The sequence below is a fragment of the Astyanax mexicanus genome, chromosome 16 (genome assembly GCF_023375975.1).
Source record: "Astyanax mexicanus isolate ESR-SI-001 chromosome 16, AstMex3_surface, whole genome shotgun sequence".
NCBI classification, from domain to species: domain Eukaryota; kingdom Metazoa; phylum Chordata; class Actinopteri; order Characiformes; family Acestrorhamphidae; genus Astyanax; species Astyanax mexicanus.
The window spans coordinates 32375008-32388234 of record NC_064423.1 but is presented as its reverse complement, the minus strand read 5'-3'; the positions used below and the strand labels follow the sequence as shown (position 1 = coordinate 32388234).

General features: G+C 36.5%; 1 protein-coding gene across 7 annotated transcripts in view; it reads right to left on the bottom strand.

Moving 5' to 3' along the window:
* The window catches only part of LOC103041677 (beta-1,3-galactosyltransferase 2), a 47342-nt gene that overhangs the window by 19530 nt on the left and 14585 nt on the right, over nt 1-13227 (bottom strand). Inside the window, exons 1-2 of one of the 7 annotated variants that reach the window (XM_049465714.1) lie at nt 5316-5492; nt 263-311 (exon numbers count right to left, since the gene is read on the bottom strand). The exons of 3 other annotated variants lie outside the window; for them this stretch is intronic. The gene's annotated coding sequence lies outside the window, so the exon portion shown is untranslated. Of the gene's footprint in view, nt 1-262; nt 312-5315; nt 5496-13227 lie in introns of those variants that run through there. 3 more of the 7 variants (XM_049465716.1, XM_049465721.1, XM_049465713.1) reach the window with 3 other exon arrangements.

The window sequence follows — 13227 nt, the reverse complement described above, 5'->3', positions numbered from 1 at the left end:
CTGACTTAGTTTTAAATGTACAGGACAAACACTCACACACTCACACAAACAAAAACTCTGTTGCCAACCAGTAGTCAAGAGCATTCAATAGTCAGTGTTGATGGGCAGTTACTGTAATTGTGTTTGTTTTTCATGCACGGCTCTCATTTCCTTCCCTCGGCTTCGCTCTGCAACTCGGGTTACTTGTAATGGGATGGCCTGAGCACATCGAGGAAAACATGAGAGCCTTATCGAGGGCTGTGACGTAAAGGATCCTACTTACAGGCTGCATCTAAGTTTTCTTACTCCTCGCCCAGTTCTTCTCGAGTATCCTGATGAGGGAGAAGAAAAGCGGGTAGAAATTTGCAGTAAATTTCAGTATATATCTTCTCTTGCATCTTCCTTTCCATCAATACTTTCTTCTAACATAGCTTATTTATCATATGAAATGGCTATGGAAAATCTCCATTCTATTAAATTCTCTACACTCTACTGTTCTTGAGCTAATCTGAAGACCACATGAAGTTTGCTGTCGTTCCCAGTCACTTCCACAGTGTTAATATCACTGACATTTGTCTGTGGAAATTTCACTATTTCACAATTTGCTTTAGTGACAATTCCCAAAAAGACAAATATAGTTATTTTAAAAATGTAAAATGAGTACAGAGATCTCTCCAGTTTTTCTGACCACGACAACTTGTGCTGGTTACCTGAGCAAACGCAACGCTGCTAATGCTGCTGACACAAGAGCTACTGGGAACCTTTAGCTATCCAAAGGCCTAAGGTTTGATATTGGCTAAAATGAATCAAAGCCCACCCTATAGTGACAAATATTTTTTTATTTTTTTATTATTATTTATATTATTTTTCTATACTTCTGTATATTATTAGTTAAATCCAAGTAAAGGTGACTTTACAACCTAAACATGTTACTTCACATTACATTTACTGTTATTAGAAAAACATATGCGTGAAATGTCTGAATTATATACATATGACAAAAAATGTTCAGTTATCACCTAATATTTAAAATAATATAACATATTTGATTATTTATTATTATTATTATAATTATTATTATGTATTGGCATGTAAATTCTGTTGTATTTTTTTAATGAAAGCACTTCTTTCGATGCGTTCCATTTATTAAAAGAAAGTAACAGAGACTTTTGGTAGAAGTTAATATAAATGTTAGATAACCCAAACCCTCCTAGTCTGTTAGCACAATACATTTTCCAGAAGTTGTATTTATTGCAGTGTATTGTCATTGTTGCGATTCATTGCTCTCATCACTGACCTCGCGTGTAAAGCCGGTGTTGGGCCGAATTCAGCACCCCCGCCAGGAAAATTACCCCTTCTCCCGGCAGCACGTAGATAAATGCTTTAGCTAACTTTAATTAGAAATATGCTCCCGAGAGGAGGTTATTTTCATTGCAGCAGTGCAGATTTCGGTGCGCTTTCAAAATAAGTTTATTTTAAAACTATTTCTGCTTTCTCTGTGGGGTTTTTATTTGAGGGGCGACAAATCCACCCATTTCTGATATTTCTGATATCATTATCATTACTTCCTACATTACTGTCTGAACACACTACAGTGAAAATAATTATTGTGCATGTTGGCAAGAATGACACGAGGAAGAAGGAGTCTGAAGTTTTAAAATGATCAGCGGCCCTATTCCTGCCTGTTGGGAGATCAAATATGCAAATATGTCCTTAGGGCTATTTACAATAGACATGTGGCTACAGAAATGCTGCATGTCCAATTGACGTTTTTCTGACAATTTTAACCTGTTTTTTGAGAAAATAGATTCTTTTTTTAGGCAAGATTGACTGCACACCAGCAGAACAAGAATGGAGGACAGATTCTTGACAGAGAACTTAGAAATTTATTTTCTCCCTGTCCAACTTCTCTGTTCTCACCAGTGGAGACATGTCAGCGCCAGCACCCAAGGACGCTGTCGTCACTCCAAACCCACAGCATCCTCCCCCAACACTGAACATGCAGAGATATCTGAAGTGAGTCATGTTCTAGTGTGTGATATGCTGAGTGAACAGTCTGCATTATCTTCCATCTCATCTAGCGTTAGCTAGCTAACTAACTGACTAAAGAACATTCTGAGACTTTGTATTACTACAACTACTAAACAATATCTAAACAATATTTAGACAGGGCTGTCAAGTTTTGCAGTTTTGTGGGCGTGAGATTGGTGGGGGTGCGCGCAGTTCTTTAGTTGTAAAAGGGGGGAGGGGGGCAGTTCGTATCGGACAGTTCTTTACGCCTGACACTCTGGGACTTGGGAGGAAGCGGGACGGTTGTTGTGTAATTGGAACAGCTGTGTACGTGATGACGTCCCCCTCTTAGTGGAGCAGAAAGCATTGTTCCAAAAACATTGGAGCACATTTTTACCTAGCTGCTTTCTTAACAAATAAACCACATATCCGAAGTCCAATCCTCTACATTCTCGCCTAAAAAATAACTTAAAACATTATTTTAGCACACAGCAGTACTGTTTGGAAAACGTACAGGTGCTTACAGTTATGTACCTTCTCAGCCTGCATTACGCTGATACTGCTGCGAGGTGCATTCTGGGTTGTCGGGCTGTAAGAAGTTCACACAAGTCACCTTCCATGCATCCTCGATAAAGTGGGAGGAGCAAGAACACATCCGGGTATCAGTTGTGTACTTGGCTAACTGTGATCTTCGGAATTGGAACAGTACTTGGGCTGCGACTGATGACGTTTCCCGAATCCACAAGAACACAAGTACAGAAATGGCCTAGGTCTGCCTAACAACAGAGCGATCTATATTCTGATTGGCTCAACGAGAGTACATTATTGATTAATATACAGCCGATGGATTGGCAAGCGTGAGAAATACCATGTGTGGCGTGTGAACTCGCTGAGGTGCGTGTGTCACACGCTCAAAGCACTGATTTAGAGTTAACACAAATTTAATACTCGGAAACACAATACAAAATATATTTATTGCCACTACTTATCAAATTCGACAGTTTGAGGGAAAAAGACACACCTGCTGCTATCGCCAACACTGAGAGTTGTTAGGATAACACCCAGGGAGTCACAAAATGTTTGCACTGTGATTTTTACACAGAGATTTTACTGTGTACTTTTAACCAAACTTAGCCAGATTGAAGAACTTCTAGAGAAAACTCCCGCACATCCTCAGAAAAAGTGAGAAGCTGCTAAAACACAATCAAATCAGCAGCTACACTCTCACACACACTTCATTACCGGCAGGAGCTCCACCCCTCTTCCTCCACCTGAAGTGAGGAAACCACCATAAGTACTCAAACAAATTCATAATTCTCAGGTTTGTGCTGCCACAGTAAAGATGTTAGCAGGCAATGTTTTTTTTCAAACAAGCTTGGACCCTATGTGCCTGTTATCTCTTCCATTCAGTGCTTATCAGGAACCGGAAGAACAGAGAGTGCAGGCCATATGGTGTAAAATCTCTACAGAATCTGCAGAATGTAAGACATGCTGTAGCTCTCAGTCTCCAGAATCAGAGTGCTCGTTACTAATTAAGCTAATTTAAAGGTCAGATCTTTTACAAAAGTCTTTTTTTTTGTTTAGTTTTTCTGATTTTATAACTGCGCTTGATTTCCTGCTTTTAACATAAACATAGTTAAATAAATGCAATAAGTGCTAAAAGTGTACTAATTGAGTAAACCCAATTATTATAAGTTGCTTCCACTCAAATGATCTATAAGATGATCATAAAAGTGCACCAAACTAGTCATCCTTGATAGTTGAGTAGTATGTGGGATATATCATTACCTTTTTAAATAGAACAGACCCAATTTTTCGTAAAAAAAATTAACCAATTATTTTCATATACTTTACAATATATATATATATATTTTAAGTTTACAATGTACAGTAAACCAAACATCCCCCCACCCTTCCTATACCTGTTACTCCAATTAGAAGTGACATTTTAAGAGATGTACAAGTATACAGTCACAAAGTATTTAAACCTCCATTTTCTGTATATGTATATATATATATATATATATCCAGAGCAGAAAATACAAAAATCCAACATAAATAAGTTGTAAATAAAATGGTATTTAGCGACCATGTCTTTATAATACTTAGTATTTAGCAGTCATTTGTAATTCCTGTGATAATTACAGGTCTGATCTGAGGGTAAATCTTGATAAGCCTAGCTCTACAATAATGGACTCTGTATATAACTTAGAATTGGATGAGATTAAAATGTGCACAAGATGTCGATGTATGTAAAAATTAATTATATTCTAAAATGACAGAATAGGTCACACAGGTCGAGTTTCTCTGTAGCTATGTAGCTTTACCCTCCCCATATGTTTTAATGACACAACTCCAGTTTCCCAACAATTCCAACAGATATTTTTTTTCCTGCCCTAATATGAGCAACAATTGTGATTTAAATACATTAACTTTTACTACTTAACATTACACTTACTGGTCAAACTGGTGGTCCAGTGAAGAATACATTTTACCTCTATGCTCAGAGTACATATGGTATTAATTTAGCTCATTTAAATGTCAGATCTCTTACAATTCAGTCTTTTTAGTGAATGATTTTATTACAGCTCGTGGGCTTGATTTCCTGCAACTTACAGAAACATGGTTGAATGAATGCAGTGCTGAAAGTTTTAAGTTTCTTCAACTCAAAAGATCTATAAAATGATGATAATGATGAAAAAATGCATCTAACTATTTATTCTTAATAGTAGTAGTATTATGTGGGATATATCCAGTTTTAGATATTACAGACTTACTTTATTTGAGTGAAAATAAATTCAATTCTAACATGAGAATAGATCATTTGGGCTACAGTACAAACTACAGAAACATCTCAAAAGTGAAGCCGTCACAGGTCTAGTGTCTCTGTTGACTGGTTGCAGTATGACGTGTAGCTGCACCCACCCCTTCCCATATGTTCCAGTGACAAAACGTTTTTTTTTTTTTTCTTCATTTCCAGTTTCCCAACAGTTCCAACAGTTGGTTTTCCATGCGCTAATATGACCAACAATTGTGATAAAATACATGAATGTTTACTAACTAACATTACACTTACTGGACAAACTGGGTATCCAGTAAATATATATTCTGAGACTAACTTGATCTTTGAGAAGGGATCCAGGCAAGTGTGCAAATTCTACAGTTAATAGTAATGAACGTTAGAGAGGAACAGCATGCCAAATACTTCTTTACCTCTCAGCAGACAACACAATAAACCACATAATCCTTCTGTCCAACCTAGATACTCTCAATACGAGCTTTGCATGCAATGCTCTGGTTCAAGGGGTCCTACTAGGGTAGAGTACCTTATCAGGTGACACGATGAGGATCCACATCAGCTCCCTGCATACTGTCCACTGGTATTTCTCAAGGATCTCTGCTTTGCCCTCCTCTGTTGTCCCTATATCTGTGCTTCTTTGTTGATGAAAAACCTTTTCACGGCTTGTACTGTCACACCTATGCTTTCTTTCCCCACCTGTGGCAGGTCTGTACTTGTATCTCAGCTTGTCTGCCTCAGCATGGGTGGCAGGCCTATAGCCTGAGGCTAAAGGTATTTTCAGTCGTATTGCTCTATTCCTTGAGAACTGGCTGCTTGTTTCAACTGAAAAAGCCCTAAACCTAGGTGTGGGTGTTTGGTATCATCTTATCTGTGACATAATCATGTTCTCTACAACTTTTGACCTTTTCTCACCAGACAGACTGACTTGTGACCCACTTTAATACAGAGAGGAACATACTCTGCTGTATTTCAGTATGAATCTATTTGATTGCATGGCTTTGAATATTATTCATTATTATTAAGATCGGTGTAATACAGGTTCAGTTTGAAGGAGGGCCAATGCAAACACAAAACTGGTTCCGTTGCCTGTGGGTAGTGTGATTTTACCAAACTGCATACAAGGGAGCGGGCTACCGTTGCAGTTTCAGGCTGTTTAAAGGGCAGGGACCAAAAAATAAAAAGAGGACCCATTACATGTTCTTGGGCAGGGGTGTCCAAACTTTTTTTTTGTTGGGGGCCAGAATAAGAAATATATGTGCAGTCATGGGCCACAGACTCTGTAATAAAACAAATAATGAAATATACTACTTATAATAATACATGTTATTGATTACTATCATTTACACACCATTTTACTTGAGTTACTATCTTTTTCTATCTTCGACATTGTTGTTTCATAATGTCTCTTAATATTATACGCTTATACCACTAGGCAACTGATTCTTGATATATTAAGCATACACACTTCCCTCTGAACAGAAAATAGTAATTTTCCCAACATGCCTGAAATTTTCTGCATTTGCTGTCCATTTTTTTTTTGGAATCGTTAGACTCTTTGGCTCATTTTCTGCACTACAACTGAGCGCTCTCGCCGCTTTTAGACTCTTTGGCCAGTTTTCTGTGCTACAACTGCGCATTCTTGCTGCTTTTAGACTCTTTGGCCCGTTTTCCACGCTACAACTGCACATTCTTGCTGCTTTTAGACTCTTTGGCCCATTTTCTGCGCTACAACTGAGCGCTCTCGCCGCTTTTAGACTCTTTGGCCAGTTTTCTGTGCTACAACTGCACATTCTTGCTGCTTTTAGACTCTTTGGCCCGTTTTTTGCGCTACAACTGCGCATTCTTGCTGCTTTTAGACTCTTTGGCCCGTTTTCTGCGCTACAACTGAGCACTCTCGCCACATATAGACTCTTTGGTCTGTTTTTTGCGCTACAACTGTGCATTCTCGCCGCTTTTAGACTCTTTGGCCTGTTTTGACACTTAGCGTTTAAACTTTGAATCTCACATTATAAAAACCTGTAGGCCAACTTTCATTTTATTTCTAAAATACCTCGCGGGCCACTTCAAAAAAGGAAACGGGATGCAATTGGCCTGCAGGCCGTAGTTTGGTCTGTTCTAGAGCATGTGCTTAAATGGTTTTGAACAGATGCAAGTTTAACAATGAGAATATTTTTTTTTCTTTTAAACAACAATTTAATCTTATTAAATTGTTATCCCACTGAGAGAGCACCAGAAGGACCACTGGGACACTGTCTAGTAGTGATCGGCAAAGAAGGAACTCCATAATGTCAACCATTTCTACTGGAAGGGATAGAAGGGCACCCATAGATGGCTTTTTCAACCACAGGGGCACCAGGGAGGGCAGTTGCCCCCTCTGACTCTGTATTGCCCATGGTGGGCAAATAAATATAAGCCTTGTTGAGGTAGATTCCTTCATTCCTTCTTTCTTTCATTGGAAATATCATGTATAGTTATCTCATATACAGTATATTAGCTAGTGTATTTTTCACTCACGTTTGTTTAGCCAAATTGACCAGACTAGTCCTCAAAAGTAGTTTTTGCAAGGAGAGATAATGACTATCACACCTAATAATGAACCATAAGTTTAGTTATGAATTCTTAGACATTTTTTGTGGCTCAGGGTACCATCTAACACTCCAGAGGAGAACAGATTAAATTAACCCAAAATAGACGATTGATTCTCCTACCTGACGGATCAATTCCCTGCTTAATATTTGGGAGGACATTTGTATTGATTGGAAAAGGAAATAGTCTGGGACAGAACTTATTACAGATGCTTTAAGAAGGTCATAGGAGGAGTTTCCTACGTTATTTACAGTATATAATCTCACATTCTATTTTATATGGAATATATGGGGGCTGGTTTCCAGAGAGGGGATTAGCTCTAGAGGAAATAAATAAATGGTAATATGTAATGTTCTTAAATACTTTTTTTTTTTTTTTTTTGGAACTTTTCAAAGAGGTGTACAAGTGCATCTTAAAACATTGTAATATCATTAAAAACTTACTATAGTAAGATTACTGTTTCAGTTATTCAGTTAAAAATGTGAAGCTCATATATTGTATAGATGTATTACATACAGAGTGATCTATTTTAAGCGTTTATTAATTTTATTGTGGTGATAATGGCAGTGTGGACATGTCATCTGCTGGTGTTGATCCACTGTGTTTAATCACATCTAAAGTCAGTGCAGTCTTTTTTTTTCTGGAAAATCTTACAGCACTTCATTCTTCCCTCTGCTGACAACTTTTGTGATGATGCAGATTTCATTTTCCAGCAGGATTTGGTACACTGCACACACTGCCAAAAGTACCAATTGGTCTTATATAATATTCTAATTTTCTAAGATACTGACTTTTGGGTTTTTATTGTGTGTAATCCAATATCATCAGCAATAAAATAAATCCTAATGTTGTTATTAAATGCTAATTAAATGATTTTGCACTGGTATGTCATCAACAGAGGTACAGTACTTTACTCTGTGCTGTGAGTAGAGTCAGGTCTTTGAGCACCTGTGATTAATAGTCATCAGTGTTTGCCATGTAACTCTTATCTTTGAGTCTGCTGGAAATCATAAATCAACAGCACACAGGCTCACATCAGTGTGTGCAGTAACAGGCAGCACAGCATGACGTATATATCTTCAGAAGCAGTTCTACTTCAGCCTTTTTGTCACATTTCCATTCATCGTTGCAAAAAAAACTCATTTTCAGTGTTACAGCAAAGAACAGTAGATTAGATTAATTATCTATGATAAAGTTAATTATACATTTTCTAGAATGTGCTCAACCGAAACCGCAGCTCCAGAATCAATAGACTCACTCTGACCTTCCACATAACATTTCTTGACCATGACACTGTAATAAATGAATAAATGAGCTGTCTTTCCTGAGAAACACTTAGGTCACTTTTATGAGGCTGATCTTTAATGATTGAGGTTATAGATTATGTCATCCTTCCATTTTCTCATCTGCATCTCCCTTTAAAGGGTTCTAATCGCATTTGTTTTTCTTCAGACGCAAAACTTTTATTGTGGATATTTAAATGTAAACAAAAGAATGAATGTAAGAAATGTAAAATGCAATTATTTGTAAGTTATATTAGTGGTCTCAATTAAAATTATAGTATGTACTTGTATGTTTAAGGGGGGATAAAATCAAAGTAGGGTTCTGGAATAAAGAATGCATGATAAATTGGATTGTAAATGTCTCTGCTTGGTTGTGAGGATTTCTGCGCAATATCACGCTGTGCATTACAACAACAAAGTCCTATTCATTCAGTTACTATGGCAGTTCTCACTACAGCACTCTCAGATCTCAGTCTAAGCCAATACTTCAGTAGATACAGATAGTGTTCTACTACTTAACTACAGTAGTGAAGTAAAAATAATACTCCAGTAGATACAAATACAGTATTTTAGTACTTAAGTACAGTAGTGTAGTAAAAATAATACTCCAGTAGATACAGATACAGTATTTTAGTACTTAAGTACAGTAGTGTAGTAAAAATAATACTCCAGTAGATACAGTATTTTAGTACTTAAGTACAGTAGTGTAGTAATAATAATACTCCAGTAGATACAGATACAGCATTTTAGTACTTAAGTACAGTAGTGTAGTAAAAATAATAATACTCCAGTAGATACAGATACAGTATTTTAGTACTTAAGTACAGTAGTGTAGTAAAAATAATACTCCAGTAGATACAAATACAGTATTTTAGTACTTAAGTACAGTAGTGAAGTAAAAATAATACTCCAGTAGATACAAATACAGTATTTTAGTACTTAAGTACAGTAGTGAAGTAAAAATAATACTCCAGTAGATACAAATACAGTATTTTAGTACGTAAGTACAGTAGTGTAGTAAAAATAATACTCCAGTAGATACAGATACAGTATTTTAGTACTTAAGTACAGTAGTGTAGTAAAAATAATAATACTCCAGTAGATACAGATACAGCATGTTAATACTTAAGTACAGTAGTGTATTAAAAAATAATACTCCAGTAGATACAAATACAGTATTTTAGTACTTAAGTACAGTAGTGTAGTAAAAATAATACTCCAGTAGATACAGATACAGCATTTTAGTACTTAAGTGCAGTAGTGCAGTAAAAATAATACTCCAGTAGATACAAATACAGATACAGTATTTTAGTACTTATGTTGAATATGCTTTGCGGTAAGAAAAGAAACATATCGCGATTGCTTAAATTATGTCATAGTATAAAAAACTATTTTATAAATGGTGTTAATCAATAAAAAAAATCAGATAAATCCGAACTGAAATCCCAGTTTTAGCAATCTATAGGCCAGCTGTCAATCAGTGTGTCTTTGCTATCGTAACGACGGGAAAAGTATGCCTTGCACAGTTCTAAACGTGCATGTACTAATTTTCTTAATTAATCATGGGTGTTTTGGGCGTAACGTGAAAACTAATCAGCATGTCACTTCTCATTCCCTTTAAGAGCCAGGTGCGCTCTGACTTTGGCAGATTGCTATTTTAACGGTGTAGTGTTTCTGCGCTTCTCAGCAGAGGAAACTGACCTGCTCGTTCATGGTGTTTCTATTGTGTTTATTGTTGATGTAAAACTTGGTTCTGTGCACTGCTGTGTGTCTGTGTGTGTGTAACAAGAAGGGGTGTTTGCAATGTTAAGCGTGTGCAGTGCACCTGCGTTGCCAAGATAGCAATGAACGCATGATGGTTGACTGTTGTCTAGGTTGTTTTCGGTCAGGGGTGCACCTGTGTTTTCCATTGCCAATATAGCATTATGCCAGAAATGTACCTGAACACACCTCACCTCCAGACCAACACGCCCATTGGTGTAGATATATTCGTAAGTGCTGTTGCTATTTAAACGGCGCAGGCACAAGACGTGAACATAACCTGTTGGCGGGGTGTAAGATAGCAGTGAGCGTCGTGATGCTACTTATACAGGGTGAATGATCACAGGGGGTATCCCAAGCCTTTAATAATGAATAATTAATCAGTGTTATATTGGCTAAATAAAATATTTTTTTTAATATTACTAGTGTAAATCACTTAAAAAATAAATGGCTGTATTATTCATAACAGTATTTAGTGATTTAAAAATGAATTGCTGGTATTATCCTGTGTTTTATCGAAAGTTAAAAAAGTTAAAAAAGCTTTATTGGTGGAAATCTGTGTGTGAAAGCCAGTGATATTTAATTGTACATGATCTAGATTTTCTACATTTTCTGTATGTTGCTAAATAGTGCTATAAAACCACTAATACGTAAAATAATGATTAATTTGAGTATCAATACTGTGTTTTTGAGAATCGATACAGTACTGGAAAAAAAAAATCCTGAAAGAGAGGTTTAGAGGAATATCTTATTTGCACAAGCTGAGTCAACAGAAGACCATTAACCCAGAACTGCAGCTATATGTGAACAAAGCTATAAGATCCAGGTGTAGACGTAAAGGAAACAGTAAAAACTGCTTAAACAAATATACCTCTTACCCAAAGTGTGGGGTTCGTTGTCACATTTAATGTCTAAATTGTAGATAAAACAAAAAAAAACATGGGTATACGTACCATTTGTAACAATAGTTTTTTTTTTTTCTTTTTTTACACGCAAAATTACAGTAAAAAGCACCAGATCCATATCAGCGTGAATCACCAACACGCAAAACACATCAAACAAAAAAAAAATAAATAAACAGCCTTAGATATACACTAAGACTATTGACCGAAGTCTGTATGACAAAAGGACTGGGTTACAAAGAGAAGCAGCTTGGAGCCCTACTGTACTCACAAAACCTACTACAAAGCCACAGGTGCAGAGCCTGACCGTATATTGGTTGTTGTCCCACCGTCTAGTTTATTTAGCGTCTGTTATAGTAAGTTACAGTCACGCAATATCACGCTGTGCATTACAACAACAAAGTCCTATTCATTCAGTTACTATGGCAGTTCTCACTACAGCACTCTCAGATCTCAGTCTAAGCCAATACTTCAGTAGATACAGATATAGTATTCTACTACTTAACTACATTAGTGAAGTAAAAATAATACTCCAGTAGATACAGATACAGCATTTTAGTACTTAAGTGCAGTACTGAAGTAAAAATAATACTCCAGTAGATACAGATACAGTATTTTAGTACATAAGTACAGTAGTGTAGTAAAAATAATACTCCAGTAGATACAGATACAGTATTTTAGTACATAAGTACAGTAGTGTAGTAAAAATAATACTCCAGTAGATACAGATACAGTATTTTAGTACATAAGTACAGTAGTGTAGTAAAAAATAATACTCCAGTAGATACAGATACAGTATTTTAGTACTTAAGTACAAAAGTGATGAAAAAATAATACTCCAGTAGATACAGATACAGTATTTTAGTACATAAGTACAGTAGTGTAGTAATAATAATACTCCAGTAGATACAGATACAGCATTTTAGTACTTAAGTACAGTAGTGTAGTAAAAATAATACTCCAGTAGATACAGATACAGTATTTTAGTACTTAAGTACAAAAGTGATGAAAAAATAATACTCCAGTAGATACAGATACAGTATTTTAGTACATAAGTACAGTAGTGTAGTAAAAATAATACTCCAGTAGATACAGATACAGTATTTTAGTACATAAGTACAGTAGTGAAGTTAAAGTTCTTGTGGTTAATTGACCACCTCAGAATACGGTTTGAGTGATTAGAATGAGAAGCGTACACAAGACACACTGTACCTCGTTTACACCTTTGCTTCATGCTGGCCTTTTATGATTGGATCACCAGGACCCATGTTAATGCCAGGTGTGAACGGGGTCATTTACCACACTATTCACCTCTTCCTCAGATTAGGTTACTCTTTGGAGCCCTACGCCCCCCCTTTTTTAGTTTTCCAGGAAAGAAGAGAAGAAAAGAACCTGAACAAGTCTGACCAGTGTCACCATGATAACATGAACAGACCAGTCAGACCACTACCGTGTGTTATGAATACAGGACAGTGTCCTGTGGAGCATCAGGTACCCTCATAGATTTCTTGTCCTTGGTGCGCTCTGCCTGCAATGAATCAGACTGGCTGTGTTCAATACTAATGTGAAACACAGGGGTAGGGCTGTGTATTGGCAAGAACTTGGTGATTCAATATGTATCACGATACAGGGATTATGATTCAGTATATAGCAATATGTTGAATATGCTTTGCGGTAAGAAAAGCAACATATCGCGATTGCTTAAATTATGTCATAGTATAAAAAACTATTTTATAAATGATGTTAATCAATAAAAAAAATCAGATAAATCAGAACTGAAATCCCAGTTTTAGCAATCTATAGGCCAGCTGTCAATCAGTGTGTCTTTGCTATCGTAACGACGGGAAAAGTATGCCTTGCACAGTTCTAAACGTGCATTTTCTTTGGTTGTGTGGAGAATTTCAAT